This window comes from Mesocricetus auratus, unplaced genomic scaffold (assembly GCF_017639785.1).
Source record: "Mesocricetus auratus isolate SY011 unplaced genomic scaffold, BCM_Maur_2.0 Super-Scaffold_100027, whole genome shotgun sequence".
Taxonomy (NCBI): Eukaryota; Metazoa; Chordata; class Mammalia; order Rodentia; family Cricetidae; genus Mesocricetus; species Mesocricetus auratus.
This window is the reverse complement of record NW_024429208.1, coordinates 7,949,753-7,977,286: the sequence shown is the minus strand read 5'-3', so window position 1 is coordinate 7,977,286 and position 27,534 is coordinate 7,949,753. Positions and strand designations below refer to the sequence as shown.

Sequence of the window (27,534 nt, the reverse complement as noted above, 5' to 3'; positions counted from 1 at the left end):
CAGCATCTTGTGGCAGGCTTGTGTGGACCCCTTCCAACTATAAGATGCCTATGTAACACCACTGGTGAGGGGTGTCTAACTGTCTCCTGCTCAGCGGTGTTACTCCTGGGTGACTGCCTGGTGCAGGCAACAGCTCTGAATAGAGCAGTGTTGGTAGGTTCCTATGCAGTTTGTCCCAAGACAGCTGACTTGTCACTGTGGAAACTAAGCAGATGTTGGCAGGTGGTGGGGGTTTCCGAAGCTGATTATCAGACTGTGGTAGGAATCAACACCGGGCTTATTCAGAACCATTTAAACTCACACAGCCGTTCAAAGCCCACCATCCAGAAGGAAGGGCCAGTGTGGACAGCAGCATGCTGTGGGAAAGGCAGTGCCCCCTCAGAAAAACCTCAACATTTGCAGGGAGGTGGGAGCATGGTTGCAGCTGTGGCAGCGAGGTGAGGAAAACCTGCACTTGTAGCAGAACAGGGAAGGCTGCATGGGTTTGTCTCTGTCTGTGGCCCAGTGGGATGCGGTCAGATTGTGTGGCTTTGGGTTGAGCCACATGGAGGCCTCCTGATGGAAAGGCTCAGCAGCAGGGCTCACAGGAGGATGGTGTCCCACACCCCCAAGTGCCACATGTGTTCTGAAAGCAGTATGCTTTCTGGAGGCTTTTCTGCTCCCTTGCTAGTATCAAGTGTCGGCAAGGGGATTCCCAGAGGCTGAGATACCTGGAGCTGGGCCCTGGAATATGTGTTTTGAGAATGAAGAAAAAATACACTTGGACGCCTCAAAGTTTTTAGTTGTGAAGGACTTGGCTAATAAATGTAACCAAGTGCCTTCAAGGAGCCATGTTGAGGTCAGGATGTGGTCAGTGTGTGTTCTGGCCTTGAGCAATCAGGCCTGCTATGCCCAGTACTCTGGAATGTTCTGAGGCCCTGAAGTGTGTGTTGGCCGCCTAGTTTCCTCCTGAGCCATGGGAGCAACCTGGCAGCTGCAAGGAAATTTAAGCCAGGGTGGAAACCGAGGGGTGTGCCCAGCTCTGCCTGATCTAAACTTTGCTTCTCAGGATCAACAACCCAGGAGTTGGGGATCCCTTCCCTGGGTGGCCACAGTCTTGCCAAGGCACCCAACCTCAAAGTGGAGCCCCTGCAGCTATTGCTGTGATGCCAGCACCATTCTTTCAGACTAAGTGGGCTCCTACCTGAGATCAACTAAACCAAACAAGATTAAAACCCTGCAGTGTGGTGGCAATGCTCAGCCAGGGTGGGGGAAGCTCACTCACGGGCCCTCAGTTAATAAAATGCAGCCCCACTCTCCCTCTTGGGTCCTCCACATTCAGCGCTGTGTCAGAGTCATCCAAGAACTCACGCTAGAAGAAGCAGCCACACACCTGCCAGGCAGGCAGGAGCAGCCTAGGAATGCTCTCCTGTGTGTCTAGACATTCCAGGCCAACCACAACCTGCCTGAGTGACTGACAAGCCCACCAGAGCAAGGGTGTGCCCCGTGAGAGCTGCAATGGGGAATGCCGCTAGTGGGCATGAGCTGGGACAGGACCTTGCTGTGCATGACTGGTGTGTGGGTGGGCACTGTGGGAAGAGACTAACTCCTTACTGGCTTTGCTTGGCCGGACAGTTAAAGGGCATTGGGGCCCAATTCCATCGGCTGATGGCACTTCCGAGGCTGCTCACAGTATAACCCTGGTATTTCTGCTCTGTCAGGGGAGTCGTGCTTGACCCCAAGGCCAAATGAGCAGCTCCAGGAAGATGCCACTTTTGTGAGGACATCAGATGATGATGGAGCGTGGCAAGTGCTCAGCTGTGTGGCCCAGACTCTGTGACTTCAGGTTGGCAAGGGAAGAACTTGGAATGATACTCTGTTGTGGGAGTGGGAGTTCAGGAGTTCTTGAGAAAGGTGGTCCCCAGGAGTGTGTGTGTGTGTGTGTGTGTGTGTGTGTGTGTGTGTGTGTGTGTGTGTGTAAAGGACACGCCTGAGTGTTGTTCCCTAGGCATTAATCATCTTTTCTTTTTTTTGAGACAATGTCTCTCACTGGCCTGGAACACACCAGGTAGGATAGGCTGTATGTTCAGAGAGCCCCAGGGCGCTTCCCTCTCTACCTTCCCAATGCCCTGCTGTTTTTATAGCGGTTCTCTAGAGACTGAACTCAGTTCTTTGAGCATGCCAGGCAAGTACTTTACAGACTGAGCCAACTTCTCAGCCTCCATCCCATCCTTCAGCAACGCAGTGCAAAGAACACAGTCCTAATATGTGTGCATGTACTTATTTTTAATGCGTGCCACATGAACAAATGTACCAGAATAACACATGGACTGTGGTGCAAAGGCATCTTGTGTATTCTAAAAGGTCAAAGTTAGAATCTAAGCATTGTAAAAGTGCCGCCCCAGCACATTCCTTAAGTATAGGCTCCTTACCTCCCTGCTGGACCCTCAGCTCTACCTTGGTGATAATAGAGTTGATCTGGGTCCCACAGTTCAGGTTCACTCCTCATAGTTTCATTTCTGGCCATGTATCTGAAGCTTTTCATGATATATTTTTCAGACATGGAGAACATTAGAGAGAGAGCAATATCGCAGCCCATCTCAGTGGGTCTATCTGTGGTTCCTCTATACCCCTCTCCCCAAATTCTTCCCGAGTTCTTTAAAAGCAACCTCTGACCCCATTTCATCAGGAAAATGCTCTATAGAATTAGGGCTTTTTTTAAAAGCATAATCGCCATGCTCTTATTACATCTAACGCACTAACGGACTCTGATATGGTCTGGTAGTCACCGCTGAAAGTCCTTGGGTTGTCTACTGCCTTTTTCAAGTTGGTTTGTTTGCATACAAAGTCCACAGCTATAACTCTGCGGTTTCCTTCAAGCTCCGCCACTCACCCCATCCTCAGCCCTTCCATCCTCACTCACCCCTTCCCCAACTCTCCCACCCCCCTCCTCTCCTCTTCCTTCATCTATCAGGCACCATTGAAGAAGCCTGGTCACTGTCCTTTAGAGTCTCCTACACCCAGGATACTGACTGCACTCCTGTCACGTTACATTGTCTAACGCGCGCCTCTGTTCCCAAGTTGGATTAATCCAGAAGCTTAATTGTATTTCAGTATGACCATGATACTGATGATGAGAATGATGGTGGAGATGGCCACGATGATGATGGTCATGGTGACTATAGAGATAGTAATGGTGGGATGATGATGATGGTCATGGTGACTATAGAGATAGTAATGGTGGTCATGGTGATAGCGATGATGGTAGGGATGATAGTGAGATGTCCTCACAGGTGGTGTATTTTTCCATTCATTGGGAACAAATCATATCTGGTTGCTTTGGATGGATGGCTCCCTGTGAGGGTCCAGGGTCACCACTGTGGAAGTTGCCATTTTCTTCCTGCTGGCCAGTGTAGTTGCTCTTGGGAACAATTGTCTGATTCAGTGTTTTATTAATTGTTTATTTGGTTTGGTTTGGTTTTTGAGACAGGTTCTCCCTGTGTAACCCTAGCTGTCCTGGAACTCATTCTGTAGACCAGGCTGGCCTCAAACTAAAAAAGATCCTCCTACCTCTGCCTTCCACTGTGCTTGAATTAAAAGTGTGCACCCCCACATCTGGATCATTATTGACTTGTTTTAAAGATTTTTCTGTATGTCTCTCTCTCTCCTCTCTCTCTCTCTCTCTCTCTCTCTCTCTCTCTCTCTCTCTCTCTCTCTCTCTCTCTCTCTCTCTCTCTGTGTGTGTGTGTGTGTGTAATTGCCAGAAAAGGGTATTCCTTGGAGCTGGCGTGGCAGCAGGTGTTTATGAGCTATCCAAAGTGGATGCTGGAATTGGAACTCTAGTCTTCGTAGTTGAGCAGCAAGTGTGGGGACCACTGAGCAATTTCCCCAGCCCCTTGTTTGTTTATTTAATGGCCAACATAAGGGTTCAGTTCTGCCTAGGTGGTATAAGAAGTATCCCTGCTGCTGGAGTGCAGGACCCCCCAGAGAAGCAGATTCATAGAAGACTGACTTTTTGGGGGGTGGTTTCTAGGGTTACATGCTTCTTCCTATGTCCCGTGTCATCAGTAAATTTTCAAATGGCTAGTTGGGAGGACATCAAGGTATGGAGTGAGGACAGGACCTTGGCAGGGTCCCAGCTGGCCCTCCCATCAGCATCAGGACTGTGATAGGGCCTTCCTGCCAGGTTAGGCCTGTCTGTAAGGGCAACAAGCAGGGTCACGTCAGTGAATCCAAGAAAAACAGTAACTTTGTCTGGGAGGAGCATGGCTGTGACACCTTCCCACCAGTGATCCAGAAGGAAGTGGGCTTGGTGTCCTGAGAAGCCCCTGAGCTTCCTTCTCTCAATACCTAGAAACGCACCAAATCCCCACTAACTTGGCACATGGAGGAATTGGCTGCCTGATCATGTTCTATAAAGTCCATTCTCTTCAAGGCTGGCTGAGAAAGCTGGAGAAACAAATGGGGAAAAATGGGTTTAGGGTCTGTCTGTCTGTGTCTGCTTAGAGAAAAGAGTTACTAAGAAAAATGAGCCGGGCGTTGGTGGCACACACCTTTAATCCCAGCACTTGGGAGGCAGAGGCAGGCTGATCTCTGTGAGTTTGAGACCAGCCTCATCTACTGAGCGAGTTCCAGGACAGGCTCCAAGCAATACAGAGAAACCCTGTCTCGGAAAAAGAAAAGAAAAGAAAGAAAGAAAGAAAACTGAGCCTTGGACATGAAATGGAGTGATTTTGTTACTGCTACAGAGGGAGCAACTCATCACTGTTCACTCACTCGATAGGTATCTCAGGCTCTGGTTACTGATATGGTTGCCGAACACATTGCTGCTGCCCCTATCAACAGGATATGGCCTTTGCCACCCAGGGCTGGCTGCTGGGCAGGAGCTCTGGTGGGCAGATGGAGTGGATACTGCACCTCAGCCATAGTTCTTACGGCTTTAGCCAGCTGGCAATACCCTGCCGCGACATCCACAGGGAATGCCAGAGCCACAGCATGATGGGAGGGCTGGCCAGAGAGCCTTAGTCATCAGTGCTCCAGTGAATCATGTCCTGGCACCTCCAGGCTAAGTGGTGATTTGTCAAGGCAACTGGAGACAGGCCCCAGCTGGCTGGCTGCCCCAGGCACAGCCTGGAGTCAGGGAGGCGAGGAGGCCCCAGGGGTGTCTCCAGATGAGGCCAGGAGCTGGTCAGGTTACAGGGTCATCCTGAGAGCACAGAGCATGGCTGGCCATTCACCCAGACTCTGCTGAAAGGGACAAGGCTCACATCTGCAGGGGAAACGGGACAGGACTCCCCAAAACTGCCCATGCCCCAGGGAGAGAGAGAGGAGAGAGAAAAGAGGAGAGAAGAGAGGCGGGGGGGGGATGATCAGGCCCTTGGACTGATGATCCTCCTAGACTTTTGTTTTGTTGGAAATTGAAAGACTTTATTTTCTTAGAGCACTTTCAGCTTTACAGAAAAATTGATGAGCATACAAAGAGACTCACACAGCCCCTCCCTGTCCTCACGCCGACTCCCTATGACTGACACCTTGTTTTAAGGGGGACAGTGACACACTGATGGGCTGGATATTCTAGCATTTAGAGAATGTATAGCAGCATGTGTCCCAAATGACAGTGTCTTGCAGAGTAGCTTCCTTGCTCTTCCCGCTCCACCCATCCCTCCCCATGTCCCTCCCCGGCCCTGCGTCCCAGACAACCACCAGCAGTTAACTGTCTGCCTGCTCTGCTTTTTCCAGAGCGACCTGTGGTTACAGTCTCACGGCGCACAGCCTGCCTGGTTCTTTTCAAATGGTAGTGTGTGGAATTCTGAAGACATTCAGAGGTGTGGCAGTGTTTTAGCCCCTCTGGAGTTTTATTCTCTAGCATTTGAGTGTGGATAGCCTGTCTTGTTTTCTCTTTGGCTTCCTTGACTCCATCTGAGAGCATAAGGCTGGGCCGCTGTGACTCCTGGGATTGCAAGGAGCCAAAGGAGGTGTCTCAGCAAGCTGCTTAGACAGGTGAGGAAAAGGAGCAGGGCCTCAGCTCCTCCAGGGCCTCAGATCCTCCAGGGCCTCAGCTCCTCCAAGGGTCTCAGATCCTCTAAAGCCTCAGCTCCTCCAAGGGTCTCAGCTCCTCTAAAGCCTCAGCTCCTCCAAGGGTCTCAGCTCCTTTAGGGCCTCAGCTCCTCCAAGGGTCTCCGCTCCTCTAAAGCCTCAGCTCCTCCGGGGCTTCCGCTCTTCCCACCCTCAGCTTCCTAGGCCTTGCAGCAGAGAGAACCCTCCCTTGGGCATTGTGCCAGCCTGGTCTGACCTAGCTTTACCTGAGGCATCATCAGGATAACCAAAGAAAATAAGCTCCCCACCTTCACAGAAAGCAACATAAGCCCAGCTGTGCCTGTGCGCTGCAGATTTGTGTGCTGTGTGAGTATGCTCATGAGGGTGTGCAATTCACGTGTGCCAATTGAATGTGTTAGGAGTGCATTAAAGACAAGTGAGGCTATGTCTTAGATGTGTGTTATGAGTGTGTGTGCTCACAAGTGTGTTGTGAGTATAAGTGTGTGTGCTCACAAGTGTGCTATGAGTGTGACTGTGTGTGCTCACAAGTGTGTTATGAGTGTGACTGTGTGGGTGTGTGTACATGGGCTCTTGTTTGTGGTGGGATGGGAATTTCCCAGGTCCTGGAAGGGAGGATCCACCTCCCTGATGGCAAATGGTTACCAAGAGAAATGACTCCTTTCCCAGAAGAGTCCCATGGGCGCAAGCACAGGAGCAAGTGATAGCAGGGGTTGCTCCCCAGTTTGGGGTCCCAACTGAACTCCCAGCAGATGGAAAGAGTGAGCCGCTTGCCTCCTCGCCCTCCAGGGTGCAGTGATTTGGCATTGGCTGTTGTTTCCTGGATACTGGGAGAGCACAGGCCATGCTCATCCAGGCTGGCATGGTGACGATCCCCACAGTAGAATCACTAAATGCTGACAAGGGTTCTGTGATGGACAGGACTGACAGGGCCTTCTGGAGGCAAAGCGCTCATCCGATACCTGAAGGCAGGCCGCTGATGCCACCATGGAGGTGATGGAGTTGTGGAAGGGTGGGGACCGTCTCCTGTCCCCAGCCCCTGGCCTGGCCTCTGGTCCCCGCCATCACTTGCTCACAGTCCCACCATGGTCCTGGCGCTCTCAGAGCTTCTTGTCCATCTGTTGGTACACACCAGAACCCCAAGCTCCTGAGAGCTTGGCAGTCATTTCATGCACAGGCCAATGGACTGCCCTGCTACGCAGACATGCCTTGAGCTGTAGAAAGGAAAGGCCAGGCCTCTGCTGCAGGGCCTGGAGGCCAGGGGGGGTAGAGGCTTCTGTTCAGCTCATGGACACAAACATCAATAATTCAGTGTTTCAAAACTTCAGAAATCTTTACTGTTCTTTTTTTTCTTCTTCTTCTTCTTTTGATTCAGGGTCTTAATGAAAGTCCACAAGCATTCCAAGGATAGTTTAATTTTTAAACAGTTGTCTTCACTCTGAAGGTCAGCCCAGCATGTAGGGCATGAGACAGGGCCAGGGTTGGAGGAAGTGGGGGGGGGGCTGTTGGGGGAGGGGCTGGGGCTTAGGCCTGGAGGCTGGAGGAGGGATTGGGGAGGAGCGAGCAAATGGTGTAGGGGTGTAGAAGGTCTACACTCTGCCCTGAGTGGCCCAAGGCCCGGGCCTTTTCTGTCCCCAGTTTCCAGATGTGTCAGGCAGGTGTTTTCATGAACACTGGGTCCCAGGCTCTGCCACAAGGGAACTGCTTCTACTCTGTAAGTGTAGAGCATCCGTGTGTCCTGGCCATGCACGGGGCCTCTCTGCTGCTACAGATTACTGACTGCTGGGAGTGGTTCCCTGAGGCAGGTTTCTCCCAGTTCAGAGGGTGCTGCCTGCTAACTCAAGGCTGCAGTTTTGTGATTGTCCCTTTGAGACAGGTGGAGCTGTGACAGCCATGCCAGGGCCCGTCCTGATGGTCCGGGTGAGTTGGAACAAGGGAGGGTGAAGCTCTGGGACCACCTGCTGCCTTCATGGCCCTTGAGTTAAACTGTTCATTGTCTTTTCCAGTTGGGCTTTTCCTTGCCCAAGGAAGGCTTTGCCAGGAACAGTGAGCTGATTTTTAAGTGCAAGGGGCTTTATTTGTTTGGTGAAGGGTGGTTTTAAAAGGCACATTCAGCTACAGGCTAAAGCGGAGTCTCTAGGAGGAGAAAGGAACTCTGAAGTACAGGCTAGGCAGGAGGGAGGGTGTCCACCTTCAGGGTCTCTGGGGACAATGGAATGTGGCAGGCAATGGGACACAGCTGATACTGAGGCTGTGTGATCAGACTGTGTTTGACCATTTATGGTATCCACACTCCAGAGTCCTCAAATAGAAAAGCATCCAGACCCCAAACCACGCGTGCGTGATAAGCCTGGTGCCTGACCATGAGTCTGTTAATGTGCCCAGGCCAGGGCACGCAGTGCTGTCTCGGTAGGTAGCTGATGTATAAAAAAAGGCCTGTTGGCTTGTCACGGCAGGGTTCACAAGGGGCCAGTGTCAGCTGCTGTGCGCAGTGTCTTGGGGCACCTCTGTGGAGATGGTTACCGCTGAGCACTGGTGTGCTCACTGGGCCAGAGGAACGTCTGGGGATGGACTCTTCACCCCGACCCAGCACCTTCTCGTGAACCCTGGAGCAGCCCCGATGCTCCTGTCTCACATCCCTCAGCAGGTGCCCTGTCCTCAGCCCTCCAGATGACTCCTTGCAATGGGGACTTTTTCCTCCCTTGAGCCCAAGTATCCACAGGGTCTCAGAGTGCTCTCTGGGCCCTCCACTCCCTCTCTATCCTACCTTCTCCTCAGCACCCGAACTGTGCCCCACTGTCCATGAGATCTAGCACCGTCTGACCTCAGGACACATTCAAACAACACCACTGAATGGTGCCAGCTCCGCTCTGAGAGGTGGGGTTTGAGTGAGGCGGCTAGTTGCCTACAGCTTGCAGCATGAGGCACAAAGCCTCCTGTCACTAGCCCTTCTCACTCAGCGCTGAGTTCCTAGGATGACAGCAGCATCCTCTGCGGCTCTCTTTCTCCCTGCCGTATGATTAGCCACAGTGCAGCTTTTACACCGAGCCTGAGATGGTGAGGAAATGGTTGCCTGTACACCCTGGTGTGTGAGTGACTGTGACTGATGCTCACACAGGGTCACCCCTACTGCTTCCTCAGTCAGAATAGCAATGGTTCTTTGTCAGAACCAGTGGTGAGCTCTTTGGGTCATTTCCATGTCTCTTGAGTATCCTGGTTGTGTCCTAAAAACAGCAGACCTATGAGGTGGAGTGCACCTATGCTCCACAGCCTCTCCCACACTGAGGTGGGGCAAAGGTGCGTACGTGCGTGTGTGTGTGTGTGTGTGTGTGTGTGTGTGTGTGTGTGTGTGTGTGTGTGGTGTGGTGTGTGTTGTGGGTTCTCTTTTCCCAGCATTTGTAGGGTCAGCACCGATGATACTAGTGAAGCTATAGGCCACCCCACTGATCAGGGAAAAGACTCACCCCATATCTGAAAGAACAACTGGAAAGATAAAAAGTGAGCAGAGAGTGTGCTGATATCTTGTCTGTGCTCTAACAAATAAAGCTTGCCTGAAGGTCAGAGGGTGGAGGTAGCCACTAGCTAACCATAGAGGTCTGGAGGTCTAGAGAGACAGATGGGAAGAGATATGATTGGGCGGAGAGAAGGATACAATGTGGGAGGAGGTAGGCGCTCCCTTTTTTGGTTTTTGGCTTTTTCGGTTTTTTTCCCCCGGCTGGAAAGTTCGAAAGGCAAGGTGTGGCTGTGGCTTGCTCCTTTGATTCTCTGATCCTTCAGCATTTGCCCCTATATCTGATTCTGATATTTTATTTTTAAGACCAATTAGAACTCTTTTGTGCAACTAAAGACAGAGACCCAAGTCTGGCATTCCCACCGTTCTCTTCATGGCTCATCCCGTCCCATGGCTGGTCTTGCTGCAGAGCAGTGGCAGTGGTTTGTCCCAGGTGTGGAGTTCTGGGCCACACATGGCTCTGCTACACAAGACCATGGATATCTGCAGCTCATGATCCTGTTTTATCTTTAAGGCCTGCCTTGGATCGGTGCCGTGTGCCTTGGTGTGCCGGTGCCACGTGCCTGGGCGTGCATCTCTGAGGTTCCAGGCTTCCAGGGGAAGCAGTGCTAGGGAGGCCCTGGCTCACCCAGTGTGGCTCTGAGTGGACCTCAAGGGCTGGAACCCAGGGCTGGGTACATATCCAGGGCTCTGGGTGCATCGCACTGAGAATTTGGTTTTCTTAAAATACATACTGCCGTGGGCATGGTGACCCACAATCCCAACACTTGGGAGGGGAGGGCAGGAGTATTCTAAGGTTGACATTGTTATGGACTGTATAAGGAGATCCTGTCTTAATAAATAAAGAAAGAAACCCACACACTGTATTAAGTAACATTTCCTAGAAAATCATGTCATATCAGAACCTCATTTTCATTGGGAAATGGGGTCTTTTGGGAAGTGTTGCTTCAGATGAGGTCACACTGGAGTGGGGTGGCCCTAATCCAATGACCATGTATGTATGTCCTTATAAGAAAAGGGACCTTACACTGGCAGTCACACATGAAGGAGGAAGGCATCATGTGACAAGTGACAGAGGCTGGAGAGGCAGGAGGGGCCCTCCCTGGAGCTGTCAGAGGGGACCTGGTGTTGCTCCTTAGCCTCCAGGAGGACAGAGAACGCGTTCTTGATGCTAGATCCCCCGGATGGTGGCCACTTGGACGCTTAGCCATACAAAATGTCCTGAAGACTGCTTTTCCACCTGTCCAGGGCATCTGAAGTCCTCTTTCCACAGGGGGATGCTAACAGTGGTACTCACGTTCTCAGGGAGCTCTCTCTATTCTCAAAGGCCCTGTCTATTCCTGTTCTGGCCACTCAGGTGTTCACCCACCCATTTGGTGCAGGGCCAGGGCTCATCAGCCCACACATGTCCCCAGGGACAGGGTTACTATGAGGGCCCAACCCCTGTGAGGGTGGTAGGGAGGAGAACAGCCCCCACTAAGGCTGTACATTATGTTTCTGTGGTACTGTAGTAACTCTACTCCCCAGGTCAGCTGTCCAACAGCCATGGAAAATTCCAGAAACAAAATTCCTTGCTGAATTCTTCCTGTGCCAATGGAGCTGGGGACAGTCTCTGACTTCACAGCTCTCACAACACTGAAATGAAGGAAACTGACGGTACTTGTGGAATCACAAGGATTTGACATGCTGGTGGCATGGGGTGGAGCTGAGTGGGGTAGCTGACACTGTCCTTTAGGAAAAGACCTGGAATGGTCAGAACCTCTGGGTGCAGCCCCTAAGCCCCAGCACCCGACAGTCGGATATACCCGCAGCAGCAGCCAGGTGACATTGGCAAAGCAGTCCCACCCACAGGCGCTGCACCCTGAGTCCAGCCAAGGACCCTCAAAGAGAACAGGCCACACTAGGGCATGTACTCACTCAGCCTTGATGGGCAGCCCCACACCTTTTGTAGAAAGAACCTTCCATCTGGGTCCTGCAGGGACCAGGCTGGTGCAGTCCTCTGTCACCCAGGGGCAGGAGTCTCCAGCCTCCTTAGACCTGCTCTTTGTCTCCCACATTCTGCAAAGTGACCCCCGAGATCCGACTAGGGGATACAGGGGGAGAAGGCGCCAGGGATTCATGGAACCAGCGTTTGCCTCTGGCCAAGCTCGGGACCAGGAGGCTGAAGAAGGAGACTGGCCTTGGGTTAGAACAGCTTAGGCAACAAGGCCATGGAACTGCAGAGACTCAGGGAGAGGACCGGCTGTGAGGATTAACACAGCTGAGTCAGTGTGGGCTGCGGGCAGAGGGGGTGGCAGGATGACAGGTGAGGGTGCCTCTGGCCGGCCAGGCTCCATCCTAGGGCCAGCTGAGCAGAGAATGCGGCGAGATTAGCGGCCCCTCGCGAATGCTGCCCACCAGTGTGTGGGAGTGCAGTCTCGTGAAGGTCGGTGTCCTGGCAAAGGGCGTGGTAGAACACGGATGACCACCAGATCAGATTGTGAGCCTGTCTCACCAAGTCCACAGCCAGTTCTCGGCCATTTGGCTCTTGTGACCCCCCAAAGGGGGCCTACATAGTGGCTCAGGACTGTGAGTAGCTCAAATTATACTGGGAAAAGCTCTGAACCATAATCAGAACCCTTCCATGCCCCTCCCAGTGGATTTCTGGAGAGCTGTGGGGGTTTGCACACAGCTGGGGATGTGGTAAGAGGAGCACATGAGAAGGTGGGGGACAAGGTGGGTAGAATCCCTGTGGGGTGATGCTTGCCCAGCCGCAGGAACCCTGTGTCTGCCTGGGCCAGGGATCAGGGGACAAGGTGGGTAGAATCCCTGTGGGGTGATGCTTGCCCAACCGCAGGAACCCTGTGTCCGCCTGGGCCACAAGATTTTGTTCCTAAACATGGCCATTGGGTTGCTTCTGGGGCAGAAGTTCCTAGACCCTATTTTCTTGGCTTTTATTCTCTCTCTCTCTCTCTCTCTCTCTCTCTCTCTCTCTCTCTCTCTCTCTCTCTCTCTCTCTCTCTCTCTCTCTCTCTCTCTCATTACATAGCTCAGGCTGACCTGAAATAGTCCTCTGTCTCAGTCTCTCATGCTTGCCACAGGTCAGGTAAAGCATAGCTTTATCATCATGGAGGAGTGGGTGGTGAAGCCAGCAAACCAGGAACATGACTATGTCCAGTGAAGGAACATGTTAGACTCTAAGGGGAGCCATCCCCAAGGAAAGCCACACAGGATAGCCAGGAGTCATCCAGGGAGCAGAGGGAGCCAGGGAAAGTTGGGCAGGGGCCAAGTGTGGTTTCTGTGGGAGGGAACTGGTGAGGCCAGGCAAGCAAGCAGCCGAGGACAGGCCAGCCTGGCATGGGACTGAGAGCTGTCACGGGTTGTGACAAGTGCAAGGAATGGCGGTCCAGGCAACTTGGGGGCTAAGGACTGTGGTTGGGTAGGTAGTAATTGTTTGTTCGAGACAGGGTTTCTCTGTGTAACAGCCCTGGCGGTACTGGAACTCACTTTGTAGTGAGATCCACCTGCCTCTGCCTTCCAAGTGCTGGGATTAAAGGCATGCACCACCACTGGACAAGGGTAGGTAGTATTTGAAAGACATCCTGTAGGAAACTCTTGGATGTCTCTAAGAATTGACTTAACTTGCATCTGATTGTCTCTCCAGGGACAGCAAAGCCCATGCCAGGCATTAAGATAAAATGTAGTGTCATCAGACTTCCTCCTACAATGTAGTTGTTCCTCTCCAGGACTGGGAGACTAGAGTTTGGAAGGGAGGCAACAGTCAGGTGATTGACATAGCCATAGTGGGTGTGACCAGTAGACAGTGCTGTACAGTCTTTCACCTGTATAAGCATCCCTTGTCCCATGTGCTGGCATCCCATCTGGCCTGATCCCCCAGGGACCTGTTGCTCCATGTGACCCTTGAGCCTGTGTGACTAATTTCCACCCTCAAAATGTCTTCAGAGAATCCTGAATGGGGAGAAAGAAGTGAGTCTCAGGACTGACCCACTGAGGGTTTGGAGGGCATGGTACAGACCATCCACAAAGGGTGGTGTAGGGCAGTCCCCGGTGCTTACTGGCACTCCCAGAACAGCATCTGGGTTGCTAAGGTGTCTCCCTGGTTCCACTGACCTCCTCCTGAAAGATGGCTCACCCACCACCCTCCCTCTTCTCTTTCTCCGGAACTAGGCATGGTTGGAGTCAAAGGGGGCTGTATTGCCTCAGATGTGGGGAAGTCAGCCACGCATCAGCAGCCAATGCGCAGCCCAGCCTGGAGTCCCACAGGCTTCCCCAGGGACACAACAGAGGATCTCCCTCAGGTTCCTCTCTCTGGGGGCACCAGCACTATTTTGATTTCCACATAGGTCTATGAGGAACACCCCAAGGCATCTGCTGGATGTGCTGTCAGAGGGTTTCTGGAAGACAGATGGCCAAACGGAAGTTTGGGACGAGGCGCAATGGCGTGGGTGCAGATCCTAACGACGCCTCCTTCTCTGAGCCTCCATTTCCTCCCCCTGCGAAGCAGAAAGGGCAGCAGGCGTTCGTCAGAGAGAGCTGTGGAGACGGAGAGCTGGGGCTGGGCAGGAGGTGCGAGTAAACACCAGCTGCCATGGGTGCTGCAGCACCAGAGGCTCCCGGGAGCAGGGAGCAGGGAGCCGGGAGGGAGATGAGAGCTCTGGAGCAGAAACAGGGTGCATATCGACCAGGAACCAGCCTGGTCCTAGTTTTACTGGGAAAGCTGGACTCCAGCAGATCTGGCAGACAGGGCCCCAACTGCAGATTTCAACAGAGGAAGTCAAACAAGCTAGAGAAATCCCCAGGTTCACACATGGCCTTGTATTCAGAAAGAACCTTCTGGAAACGCAACACACCCTCCTATCTTGCCTCACACCCTTCATGCAGGGCCCCTTGAGAGCAGTCTGGGAAGTCCAGGGCATCCAGTCTCTGGCTCGGGAAGCTGCTGTGAGGGCCAGGGTGACAGACTGTCTCACGGAATGCCCTTTTTGCCTCTCTGAGCTCTAGCCATAACTTTCTTCTACCCCTGACCCAATGTGGCTAGTCCTCGCGCTGTCCTCTGTAGACATGCTGGCTCATTTAAATTGATCCCCACCCCAAGCCATTTTGCAAAGAACAGCTTTCATAAAAGAGTTCAGTATAACCCAACTTTCTGTGGCGACAATAATCCAACTTCCTGTGGCGACAACCCAGGGCTCTTACAGAGCTGTCTGGCCTGCATCCCCATCTGTCTCTGTTGTTGGGCCGGGGGCTCTGTGAGCCCATTTGGTACCTGCCCATCTGTGGTGCCTCCCACACTGGCCCTGATGGAGTTTGTTCTTTTATGTTCTTTTAGGAAAGCTAATCACTGTAGACAGGAGCAAGGGATATGAAGTCTCTGTTGGCCAGCAGGAGCCACCAACTGTACTTTATGTTAATCTGATGTGACGTTGAACACACACAGTTGGCTCTGCCCCGGCAGCAGGCGGGCCCAGGGTGACCCTTGTTAGAGCCCTGCTGGTGTCGCCAGGTCATCAGAGCAGGTGGGTTCAGGGGAAGCTGAGTCCTGCCATCATGTCCAACTTCTCACAACCACCTTCAGGGCCACTGTCTGTACACTGCAAGCCCAGGCCACGTCGGACCTGAAAGCCAGAGTCCACACTGCCCATCTGGAACTGGACCCTGAAGGGCAAAGCAGAGGGGACAGGAGGAGCGAGGTGGTCCCTGATCGGCCTACGCAGGTCAGTAGAAATGCTAACTCTTACCCACAGCTGGACGGATCCTGACCCTGGAGCCACAAAAGGGTAAATGTCCACTGGCTGTTGCTTGTGATTCCACACAAGTCCATCTGTTCAAGTCCATGCAGGAGCATAAGCATTCAGCCTCCTCCGGAGATGGAGTCCTCCCAGGGGTGCTTAAGGTGAAACAAAGCCATCCGTTCGGACCTGAGCCATCAGGACTGTGTCCTCACGACACACAGAGGGAAGACCGATAAGGCCGCACCTGCAAGTGAAGGAGGGCTGCACCCAGCCCTGTGAAGCGTGGCCTGGGACTTACGGACACAGGGTTCGTGAGACAGGGAACCTGGTTGGAGCCCTCAGTCGGTGTGCCTCGGTCTGCAGCCTCGAGACATTTGCACAAGACTCCCGTGGTGCTAGTCTCTAAAGTGTTCTTTCCCTCGCTCCCACGCTGGTGGAGTGGGCTGAGACAGGTGGGCTTCATAGTCTGCATGGCAAAGGCCTCTGAAGTCCCACGGGTTCCCTCATGGGTGGGCGCGGGGGCTGGGATTTCCGGCCTACCCACCGCCTGGCTTTGTGGCCATTTGTGCCGCAGCCTAGGAATTCATCTGCCACCTCAGTAAGGTAATGCTAAGTGCCCAGAGCCTGGCTCCTGACGACGCTGGGACATCTGTCCTCTCACTTTCTGTGGAGTTCACGTTGATTTCTGTCTAATGTGTTTCCACCCCAGGGTACCCTGCAAGGTCCCGGCAGTCAGTGATAACCAATGGCGGACCGGGCAACAGCATGGCATGGCTGAAATTGGTGACTTTGTATGCAAGGCCATCACTGGTCCCTTGAGGCACCCAGTGGCCAAGCCATCTGAGTGTCCCCTTGAGATGTAGAGTTTCTTAGAAGTCACAATCGCCCCATCTCGAGCCCATATGCCCTGGACCCCAGCTGAAGTGACTTGTGGTATACAGGAGAGAAGGTAAGAGACGGTAAGAAGAGGCTGGAAGGACTCTTCTTGGCAACTTCTCAGTAACTGGCATGTTGCTTCAACTTAGATCTTAACAGATCAGACTTCCTCAGGTGGGTTCCCCAGGAAACTCCAGTGGTCACGCTGGAGGAGATGCAGCTGCTGATGGGATTTTCCCTGCATGCACTGCTTGGCTGGGCAGTACAACTTGAACTCCCTCTCAAGGCCTCTAAATGCAGAAAAGAATTTACTTTCATCAACCAGGGATGGCTTCATTACCAGTGTGAGGTCTAGTAAATTGCACAGCTTTGGCACTGATAAAACACCTTAATTCTAGTTGACCTCATTTCCAACTTGAGGTGGGGTCAGTGGGCTCCGCTCCGGAAAAGAAGCAAACGGGTTTTGACAGTGACATCTTGTTGTGATGAGGGCGCTGAGCGGACATAGGAGTGGGCTGTCTCTTTGTGTCTACCTCCATTGCCCACATCACCCATCTGGGCTTTGGGTCGGCCCCTTCCTGCTAGACTTCTGCCGTCTGGATGAGCCAACAGGGCAGAGGGGAGGCCATTGCTCATCCCAGCTCCCTGCCCTGCCCTTGGGGTTCAAGCAGACCAGAAACCAGTAGACCAGGTGTATGGCCCTGCAACCTTCTATTTGCTCTGAGCTGCCTGCTTTGTGCACACAGAACTTGGCTTAGCATGGGTCCTCAAAGGGCAGGCCTGAGCCTGGACAGGAATAAAGGAAGTTGTTTTTGGAGTCCATCCCAGGAATCCAATCGATCCCCAGTGGGGCCATGGAGATGGAAGGACAAAGAAACTTCGAGAACAGCTGACTTTTGTGTGCAACAGTGTCTGCCCTCTGGGGCCCAAGGTAGAGCAGAGCTCTGTATTAGAGCCCTCAGTGATGCCAGGCAGCCATGAGCAGCTCCTAGTCCTGTTGGCTGACTTTTGCTCTTGAAGTCTCAGACGGGCCGAGTACAGATTGCTGTCAAGCAGAGACGTATGGGCCCAGATCAAATAGAAACCACTTTCCTTCACCTCGTTAACAACAACCGGGCCCCTCTGCACTGCTCTGGATCTGCCTGAGCTGAGTAAACTTGCCCAGGGCTGATGGGGCAATAGGGGGCAGAAGGCAGGCCACAAAGCATGGGGCAGGCTGGAAGCAAAGAAGTTTCTCTGGTCAGGTCAGCATAGTCACCCTCCCTCAGCCAAAACAGTAGCTAGAGTGTCATGCTTTGCCATGAGGTCTGGTCATCAAGGAGGAGGGACATTTGACCTAGTTCTCTGGAGCTATCGTTATTCTAGTGTCCTGGGGGATGGGACTCTCCATTGCAGTCACTTTCCTGGATCGTATTTTGATATGGAGTTTAAGTACACAGTGCTGACCCTCGCCCTCTATGCAGCTTTGTCTCATCCAACATGATGATCTCACTCTTTCCTGCTGGTTTCCAATTAAACTGACTCACCCTGACCTCTCCACGGGCGGCCCCAGCAGTTGGGTGCTCTATCCAGCGTAAATGGAGCATGCGAGCACACAGGCAGACTCGCTGAGCTCACTGTATGCATAGGTGCACGTCTGTGGACCTCGTGCCTTGCAAGTACAGGTATACCCATGGCAAACACACATTCATGACCACTGACCTAGGAGCACAAAGCACATACATGATCCTGTGTACATGTAAATGTACACATGTGCACACGTGAGCATGCACATTTCATGGGTGCATGCAGAAAAATACACAAGCGTGCACAGAGGTTCATCTGTGCAGTGAGTATGTACTAACTCACCGTCCATTAGACAGTGGTCTTGGGAGCCCATTAAACCGCACTCCAGATACTGAAGCACAATGGTGACCACAATGGTGTCATTGTGGATCGACCTCCTCAGAGATCCCCAACCCCCACCCCGAAGCACCTTGTTGGCTTTTTCGAACCGAGGATCCAAGGTTTCCCCATGAAAGGAGTCTCCCAGAGTTGGCGATGCCTTCCACATCCCGTCCAGCACTGGCTTCCCTTGAGCAGGCTGCTGGGAACAGGGCATCTTCTTGTGCTGGTGGAGGTACTTGGGGAAGTCATGACCACTGAGAGTACTGTGCTTATCCTGCTGGGGACTTGTCTCCCCAGTGTCCCAGCCTCCACCCTAGCCCATGGCATCCAGCTGAGTCTCTTTCTCTCTCCCATTACTCCATCAAAGCATTTGTGGTTTGGTGGCTTTGGCATGGGCTGTCTCATCAGGGTCCCTCCCCCTACAGGACATAGGGTGGACTTATCTGGGCAGAGAGTAGCAGGGGACATCAGCCCAGGGGGCTGAGAGACCACAAATAAAATGAAGGAGAGCACATTGAGGCTGCATGTTGCCAAAGCACCCTGAACAAAATGGCAAACACTTTCTGAGTGTCTGTGCTTTGCCTCACCCGCCTAGGAGTGTGCGGCTGTGCATGGGGCCCACAAGGAAAGCCAGATTGTCCCAGTCTCCCCCAGAGGTGACACTGGAACCCACACCCTGGAAGGGCAGGTTGCTCACCTTAGTCAAGAAGCTCTTTGAAGCCTCCTCCTCCTGATTCCAGCTCCCTGTGTTCCCGTGTGAGCCATGGACACAGCGTGCAGCTGTGCACATGGGGCTTACTGTAGTAGACGCCCTTGTCACTAACATTTGAGAGATGCCTGGGTTAGCCTTCCTTTCTCTCCCTTCATCTTGCTTCTTCCTTCCCTTCGTTATTTCTTCAGCACAGGAAACCCAGGCACTGAGTCCCTCAGATTGCACTAGTGCCTGCCCCTCTAACTTGTACCCCCCTCTGTTGTTCATGTCCTATGTGCCCCCACTCAGGACTAAGTCACCTCCCAGGGGCTGCTGCCAGTCACCCTGACACCTTTCCTTCCTGGGTAGTGTCTGTGGGGTGGACAGGCCAGCCCGTATAGCCAGAGCCAGCTGGACCCTCAGGGGTGTCTCCCTGCAGGTTGGGGGACATGGTTCCAACATGAATAGGGCCACTTTCCCTGGGGATACTTCCCTGTTGCTCCCCCAGCCAAGGGAAGCTATACAGTGAGGAGCAAGCCCTTCATCAGCACAGCCATCTGCTGTCTCCTCCATCTCCTCCTCTGCCTCCTCCTCCCCTCCTGTGACTCCTGAATTTAAATCACACAAAGGGAAAAGCCAGGTGCCAACAAAGATGCTTCAGAATCTATTCTGGCCAGATCTGCAGCTGGAGGGTACACCATGCCATCCAGACTTCTCCTCCTTCCCTGACTCTGCCTGGTTCCTCCCACGCAGGGCAGTGCCAGCCTCTGGGAGAGGTGCACCACCTATTTGCCTTTAATTCACAGCTTGATCAAAAGGCTCACCAGATCAAAGTCACATTTCTTATCACTTTTCAAGATTGAGTGAGGACTTGTGTACCGGGTGGAGCGGCCCTTGGTGTCTGCTCTTTCTGCACAGACAGAGGCTTTTACCACCCTCACTGACCTTCGTCAGGGACAGCCATGGCTTCTTGGCTCAACGCTCACCTGTGACGTCTGTGGGAATGACGATAAGCTTCTCAGTGCCAACCACTTGCTGACCACTGGCTGTGTATTCTCTTCCCTTCCGTGGTGTTGTTGATACCCTGGGAACGTGGCCTGGTGACAAGCTTCCAAGCAAGGGTACCATGGTCACATTGAGACGCAAAGGCAGCCTCTGGCCTCAGAGGAACAAAACCCACCAAGACAGACTAAGAAAAAAATACATAAGAAAGATGTAAAAAAAACAACAATCCCTTTAATATAGAAAGAGCTCTCAGAATAAATAAGAAGAATCATTTATTTGCTTTGGGGCATCTCTTGATTTGGGTCAACCAAAAAAGTCTGGCTCCTTTGTTTGGTAATAACCTCCAGGAGTTAGCTCTTTTCCACTGTGTTTCTGGGGTATGGCTGACTAACCTATATGCCACTCCCAGAGTTCAAGTACAACTTTCCCTGGCTGACAAAAGGCATCCCTGAGACAAACCAGAGCTACGGGAGTAGACATCTCGCTGGGGCTCATAAGCCTGGAAGCTGGTGGTGCTCCTCTGAACCCACTATACACTGCTGCAACAGACCCCTCCCCCAGAAGCGCCAAGCAGGTCTCCAGGGAGCAGACACATCCTCTTACTGGGCAGGAGGCTGGGAAGCCCAAGGCAGGGACACCCGGTGAGGGCCTGCCTCTGTCACCCATGGTGGCAGACAGAGAGCAAGACAGGACAGTAAAGCCGTCATCTCCCAAGGGACCCCCTCTTGCTAATAACCTTGATCCATCTGTGTGGGAGAGCCCATTAGGGACACTTCCTCACACTCAGCTTTGGGATAAAGTTTCTACACAGGCATTGTGGGGAAACCCAGTACGAGTATGAACTTTCCTACCAAGGTAAGGGGAGTGGGAGCAAAGCCCACACCGGGGAGCCGAGCTGAGACACTGGGGGAAAGGAGGAGGCGAGCGGGACAGCATGGCGTAAGGACCCAGGACAGCATGGCGTAAGGACCCCAGGACAGCATGGCGTAAGGACCCCAGGACAGCATGGCGTAAGGACCCAGGACAGCATGGCGTAAGGACCCAGGACAGCATGGCATAAGGACCCCAGGACAGCATGGCGTAAGGACCCCAGGACAGCATGGTGTAAGGACCCATGCTGCTCAGTCTGTCTCACCCTTTGCACCTGCCTGTGTTAAAACCACCAGTTCTCATTTTTAGGTTAAACAGGTTGAGCTGCATTTCAGCGAGAGGCCTTGGATGAGATCCAGAAAGAGAAACCTGGGCAGAAAACGAGAAATGATCCTTCAGATTAACACGAGGCCACTGGTGTGAACCCCAGTCATCAGTGTGAACTCTCAGCCAGTGGCGTAAACTCCCACGGTTGGTCACCAGGAAGTTCAAATGGGTGCCATTCAGGCCAAACTGCATCTCCCCAAAGATGTGGTTAAGTCGCTGGTGTGAAAACAGAGCCGTTGCAGTGTTCTCGATGAAGATGGTGTCGTCCTGGAACAGTGGGGTGTCCTAAATCCAAACTGACCAGGGTCCTCATGAGAAGAAAGAGGCCAGCAGGGCAGAGAAGCCTCTGTGGGACAGGGGTGAGGGAGGGATCTGAGGGAGCACGGGACAGGTCCTTCTGAGGACTCCAGACCCAGCCTGGACCTGCCCTGGAGTTTAGGGGGGCTGCGCTGTACGGGTGCATTGCTGTCCCGTACTCGCTCGGCATCCCGAGGAAACAAAGTTCAGTGATACGGGTGATACTTTATCTCAGCCCCATGAAGTGAGTGCAGACACCATTTTAACATCTGAAGCTTACAGTGTCTCCTTTGAACCACAGTTCTTACACGCTGGCACAGCATACGGTCCAGAGAGTGGCTGGCTGCGAGGCGACCTCATCCAAAGGCAGAAGTCAGGCAGGAGTTCGGCACGCTGAAAAGGACGCCGTGGCACTGTCACAGAAGCTGTGCACGAGACACGGGTCTAAATGCAGCAGGCACAGTGAAGCATTAGATACTAAACACAATGCGTTCGGCATGCGCCGTGAGGAATTGTCCTTCTAAAGACAGAGACAGAAGTAAAACCACGCGTGGGGCAGAGCGCTGGCTCAGTGGGTAAAGACGCTCGCGGTCACGCCCGACAACCTGAGTTCAGTCCCCGGGACCCGAATAGTGGAAGGAGAGAACCATCTCTCCCACAAGTTGTCCTCTGACTTCCACATGCTAGCTGTGGCATACAAGTCCCCTGCTCCCCACATGTGGGCTCTCACACTCACACAAATACACAGAAATTAATCAAGATGCAATTAAAAACTTTAAATTCTTCACATGAGGCACAATCTAAATTTCTTGTTGAAAGTTCTAAAAGATCTGTGTTTGTATAATATAAAAGGCATCATGTTCACCACACCTGGACATCGACAGTAAAATATGGCTTGCCCTTACTGTTTATTGTTTCTCACATATGTTTCTCCTAATTGTATATTCGACTTCTCTTTCAGGGTGGAGTTTCCCTCTCTTCTTCAGGCTGGCTGTGCGTTTGTGGGCTCAAGCAAGCCCCCTGCCTCAGGGGGGTTGGGACTGCAGGTGCTGCCATATCAACACACCCAGGGTACAGACCCCATTCCATTACTGGGGAAGTTTCGCTTCTCCACACTGGAGAATGCGTGCTGATCTTTGAAACTGATATGGAAGATACTAATCCGTGCTGACCCTGCCTACCCCAAGCCTGGCAAACTCCCTGTGCATTTGAAGTCATAAAGCAATTTAAATTTGGTAGCAAAGGTCTCGTTATGGGTCTGGTGTTCCTAAGTGACATCTGGGAAGCAAAGCAAATAGTGGAGACTTTGTGAACCCTCTGGGGTGTGGCTGCACCCCGGGCTCTGGGAGTTGTGCCTTCTCTCCATGGTCCTCTCCGAGCTCCCACCCCCAGCCTGGCCTGGCCATTGAGCTTTATCTCTCCCTTATCACCGCATAGTCTGTGAGTGCTCCAGAAGGGGCGGTTACACAGGACAGCGCCTAGACCTGACAGTGTGGAGTGGATTGTCCCAGGCCACGTAGCCGTCAGCAACTGGAGAGAAGCTCAGATTGGTTATAGTCCCTTTCTGGAGAAGGATCAGCACCACAGTCCAGGGAAATGTCACCAGCCCTCTGACACCTCCCCCATCCCTCCCATAGAGTTGAATGACAGGCTCCCTGAGATCGTCCTGACCCCCTCAATGCAGATGGCTCTCCTCTTTCTGAGGTTCCCCGTGACGGAGGCTGTGGCAGTTGTGACCGGGTCACCTGCTGTGGGCAGGGCCGCCCTGCTGACTCACTGTCCCTACCCTCACTGCCAGCATGAGTGGGTGGATAGGGCCTGACAAAGTCTTGGAACCTATCTGGAAGGAAGGGGGCAGCTCTGCCTCTGGGCTGACCAGCTCTGCCAGGTGCCTCAGACCCCCAGGACCATCTCTGCCCTGAGGCAGTAGATGCTGGCCTCTCACTGCAGGCCACACCCATAGACGTCCTACGTGCTGTCAGGTCCTCTTGTAGTTCTGGTTCTTGGTGCCCCACTGTCTCCAGTGGCCTGGCCTGGCTGCCTATGGCCTAGCCCCCACATAGAGCTGCATAAGGCTGCAGGGGCCCAAAGCTCCCACCCTAACGCTGTGTGAATTTACTGGGGGCGATGTGACCAACCAGGCTCTCATAGCTGCCATCAACTAAGGCACAGTCATGTGACCCAACTTGCTATGCCAACAGTTGTCCTCGTCCTCGTGGTGTGAAGCTCAGTCTTTAAAGGGGATGAATGTAAAGCAGTTGTTGGGGGAGGGGACTCTCAGACCCCCCAGAACACCTATGGCTTCCCTGTCCCTGCTCAGAGATCTCCTGACCACCTCCCCAGCCTCCTCCTCTCCCCCCCCCGCTGCTCCTCGCAGCGTGGAGAATATGGCAGAATGAGCCACTGGGGTCCACGCGGGTTCAGCCCACTATCCTGCCTGGTCCTGTGCTCTTCCAAAGAAAAGCTGGCTGAGGGAGTGGAAGTTGTTAATGTTTCAGCCACACACTTTCCCTCCCTCTGGACCCACGGTCAGCAAGTGATGAGGGGGCCCAGCCTCCCAGAGGACCAAGAAGCAAAACTGACCCGTCCACCCCTTGGCATCACAGGAACTGCCAAGGGACCCTACCCCACCCTTCGCCAGCCTGCTTCTCAAGGGGTCTCACACAGGAGCAAGCCTTTGAGAGGCTAGGGACTTCTCTTTGCTCAGCTTGCTCTCCTTTCTTAGTTTTGGGGGCAGGGCTGGGAGAGCATCCAGTCCTAAGGGACGCTAAGTGACCTTGGAGGACTACCATGGATAAAGTTGAGGTCCAAGTGGACAGGGTTATACAGCAGGCCTGTCACAGAAAAGGGGTGGGAGATGGAGTGGGCATAACAGAGCAGTCCCGAGACACCCTACCCCCATGGACACTCCAGTGGCCCAGTGCCCAGCTCCTGGGCACTCTCTACAAGTGGAGGAGCCTGAGCAAGGGGGCATGGAGCCTGGCAGGAGCAGGGAATAGACATCCTCAGGGCTGTGCCCCTTCCCAAGCCCCTTTGGTCTCACCGTGATCCCAGCCTCTCTGTCACCCTTCCAGCTCTGCCCTGGCTTCTGCTTTAAGTGTGCCCATCCAGTACCTTCTACATTCTATGCCCACTCAATGCCGTGTCTGGTTGAAGAGCTGTCCCAGAAACACAGTGTGGATGTCTGATTTTGAGGAGATATGTCTGTTGTGCTAAGCCCAGGCTATGTCCAGCAACCCTATTACACCTTTGGTCCAACTGCTTCCAGGAGGCTTGGGTGACTCCAGACTTCTTGATCTAAGCCTTGAACCATGGGCAATGTGTGTTTCCTCCATACCTACCCCTTTCCTGTGTTTTCTATGGCTTCTGTAGAGCACAGAGGCAATGACAGCCTGGCTCTGTCTCACACTGTTACACATCTTTGCATGGCTCCTAGCTGTCATGAGGTCCCTGTGCAGGGTCTTTAGAGAGTGTGTGGTGTGACAATGGCATGAGCCATGTTTACTAGCTGACCCAACGATGTCCTTGCCATCTCATGACACAAGTCGGTGCATTTTTCCTTTAAACAAACAGCAACAATTCCTGACGCCATGGAAACCAGGTCAAAGAAAATGAATACCCTTCTGCTGGCCAAGAAAAGAATGCCTGTCAAACCCCACAGCCTTCCTCACAGGCAGGGGCCTGTGTATTGCCTTGGCAACCTAGGGACGAGCCTCCACATGTTCCATGGCCTGGCTGTGATGACAAAAGGTGACTACAGGATTCTAGTCCCAGGTTTCTGTAGGTGGTGCTGCCTTTGGCCCCCAGGGCCACATCCGTTTCCAGTGCTTCCCCAGCTCTCTCTTAAGCAATCTCCTAAGACCAGGGGCAGGTGTCAGAGTCATCCAGGAGCAATGGGGGCCAGCAATGTTCCCCCGGACCACAGGTCTATGCTTCAATATTTGTTCTGCAGGAGTCTGGGATGAAAAGGGTCGGCCTAGCCCCTACACAGGGAAGCAGTTCACCTTCCCATAGTGCAATTTAGGAGCCGAGTAGAAAGCACGATTTTGATGGTGCTTACTGATAAGGCAAGGTGCCTTCTCCATCGGCCACTGGGAAAGGCAGGCATGAGCCCCACATGGAAGGGGTGGTCCTGGGGCAGAAATGCTGCGGTGGGAAACACCGAGCGCCAATGCCATCTCCTGTGTCTGATTTGTCATTATGAGTTTCTGTCTTTATATTCTTCTGCGTCTCAGTTTTCTGCTGCTCATTTCCCCTCCTCCCCGCTCCACCCACTTCACTTCCATCGTGTCTGTTACCTGTGGTCAGCCTTGGCCTGGAGAGATCACGGGGAAAAATCCTGGAAATAAGTCATTGCGTAACACCCAAACACCAAGATGAAACCCCAGGCCACCTTGCTCCATCCTGCCCAAGGTGTCACAAATCATGTCCAGTGTGTACCACGCCCACCCACTTAGCTCACTGAGTTTCAAAGAGACTGCCTTGGAATTCCAGTGCTTGTGTCCAGGGCCCCATGCCAAATCCCACAGGGTCACAACATCTGTGTCACTCACCTCATCTCATTCCGTAGGTCATTGCAAGTCACCCTTATAAGAAAGATGAGTACTGCCCAGTCGTTTTTTGGGAGGGGATAGATCCCATCGCTCAGTTTGTATTTAATGTCGTTCTCTTGTAGTATGAGTAGTTGGTGTTAATCACATACTATGCCTAATTTATAAGTCTTATCATAGGCATTCATACGCAGAGAAATGTGGCTACGTGCTATACTGTTATTACAGGCAAGTCTGTATGCCTGTCTGCACACCATGATGATTAATCTTGGCTGTTCGATTTGGCATCACCTAGGAGACACACCTCTGGAGGTGACTATGAAGGTGTTTCCAGAGAGATTTAACTGAGCAGGGAAGAGCCAATCTGAATATGGCAACACATTCTATGGGCTGGTGTCCAGGACTGAATCCAAAGACAGAAGGGAGGAAGCCAGCTGAGTACCAATGTCTGTGTGTCTGTCTCCCCTCCCTCCCTCCCTCCCTCCCTCCCTCCCTCCCTCCCTCCCTCCCTCCCTCCCTCCCTCCCTCTCTCTCTCTCTGTGTCTCTGCTTCCAAGTCGTGTTGCGCCTGTCATTGTAGCTAGAGCCTCTACCACAATGAGCTATAGCCTTAAGCTGAGAGCTATGATCAACCCTTCCTTCCCTGCTTTTGTCGGGGATTTCTGTGACAGCCACAAGGAGAGCAGCCAGTGCACACCTGTGGGGGAAATGGAGACACAGCTGTGTACACAGCGGATCTGCGACCTTGCACTTGGCTTGGTTTCAGGAAAAAGAAAGTCTTAGAACACCCCTTGTGCATGAAAAGGGACTGCTGAAATTACTCATACGAAAGCCCAGCGCGCTTAGGGAGCCACCGTCACTTCCACCTCAAGCAGCTGAAAGTGGTGGAGACCCATCCAGAAACCAAAGGGAAAGCTAGACTCCTGGCCCTTAGGTTTCTGACTAGTCCTCAGGCCACTAGGAATCTTACTTCTAGATCATTGTGGGTCCTCCCCTTCCCCAGGGTGAGCTGTGAGAAGATGCAGGGAATTGCTTTTACTTCTTGAACCACTGGGCCTCTAGCCCGAGGATTCTCTCCCCCTCTACACAAAGCCCCACGGCTGCATAAACTCAAAGTGCCACACCTGCCTTCAAGCACCTCTGGAGAAGCCACACAAACATTTAGGCAGCAGACACTTGGCCACACTGAAGGTCACCACCAGATTTTCCACCCTGACTTCAGAGCTTGTCCTAGACAACTTATCTAGCCAGAACACATAGGGAAGGGGAAGATGGCTGCCTCCTGTCTCCACCCTCAGGCCCCTGCCAATGCCCCACTGCCACCTCACAGGCAGTGCCCATCCAAGGCCACGCTCTGCGCCAAGCCCCCTTCCACTGTCCTGCGTCACTGCCCTCTGCAAGTGGCCTACTTATGGTTTCCTGTCTCAATTGCCCATCTTTTTAGTAATTAAAAATATATTATTAATTGTACACGAATGGGTGTTTTGTCTGTACCTCATGTGCAGAGGTCAGGAAAAGGTGTCCAGTTCCCTTGAACTGCCTCAGAAAGAGCAGCCAGTACTCTTAACCACTGAGCTAGCTCTCCAACCCCTCAACTGTCTGTCTTAGAACCAATGGCCTGGAGATGAAGTGTCTGTGGCATCCAACCCCAGTGCCCCCAACTCCCAACAGTGCTGGCACGCAGCAGGTGCCTCATGAGACTTTGGGGACCATCTGATACCAGATTTCCTGGGGCAACTCATATTTGGGTTAGCCT

At 52.8% G+C, this 27,534-nt stretch overlaps 1 long non-coding RNA gene across 2 annotated transcripts; it reads left to right on the top strand.

Annotated features, from left to right (window-relative positions):
- Positions 1-757: 757 nt before the first annotated feature.
- LOC121134287 lies at positions 758-22,467 on the top strand. 2 transcript variants are annotated; one of them, XR_005871359.1, is made up of 4 exons: positions 758-1,825; positions 13,888-14,110; positions 15,120-15,728; positions 15,986-22,133. It is a non-coding gene; the product is annotated as an uncharacterized LOC121134287 (long non-coding RNA). The 2 variants fall into 2 exon arrangements; XR_005871358.1 differs by adding an exon at positions 22,191-22,467 and having other exon boundaries at positions 892-1,825; positions 15,120-21,804.
- The last annotated feature ends 5,067 nt before the right edge of the window (positions 22,468-27,534 follow it).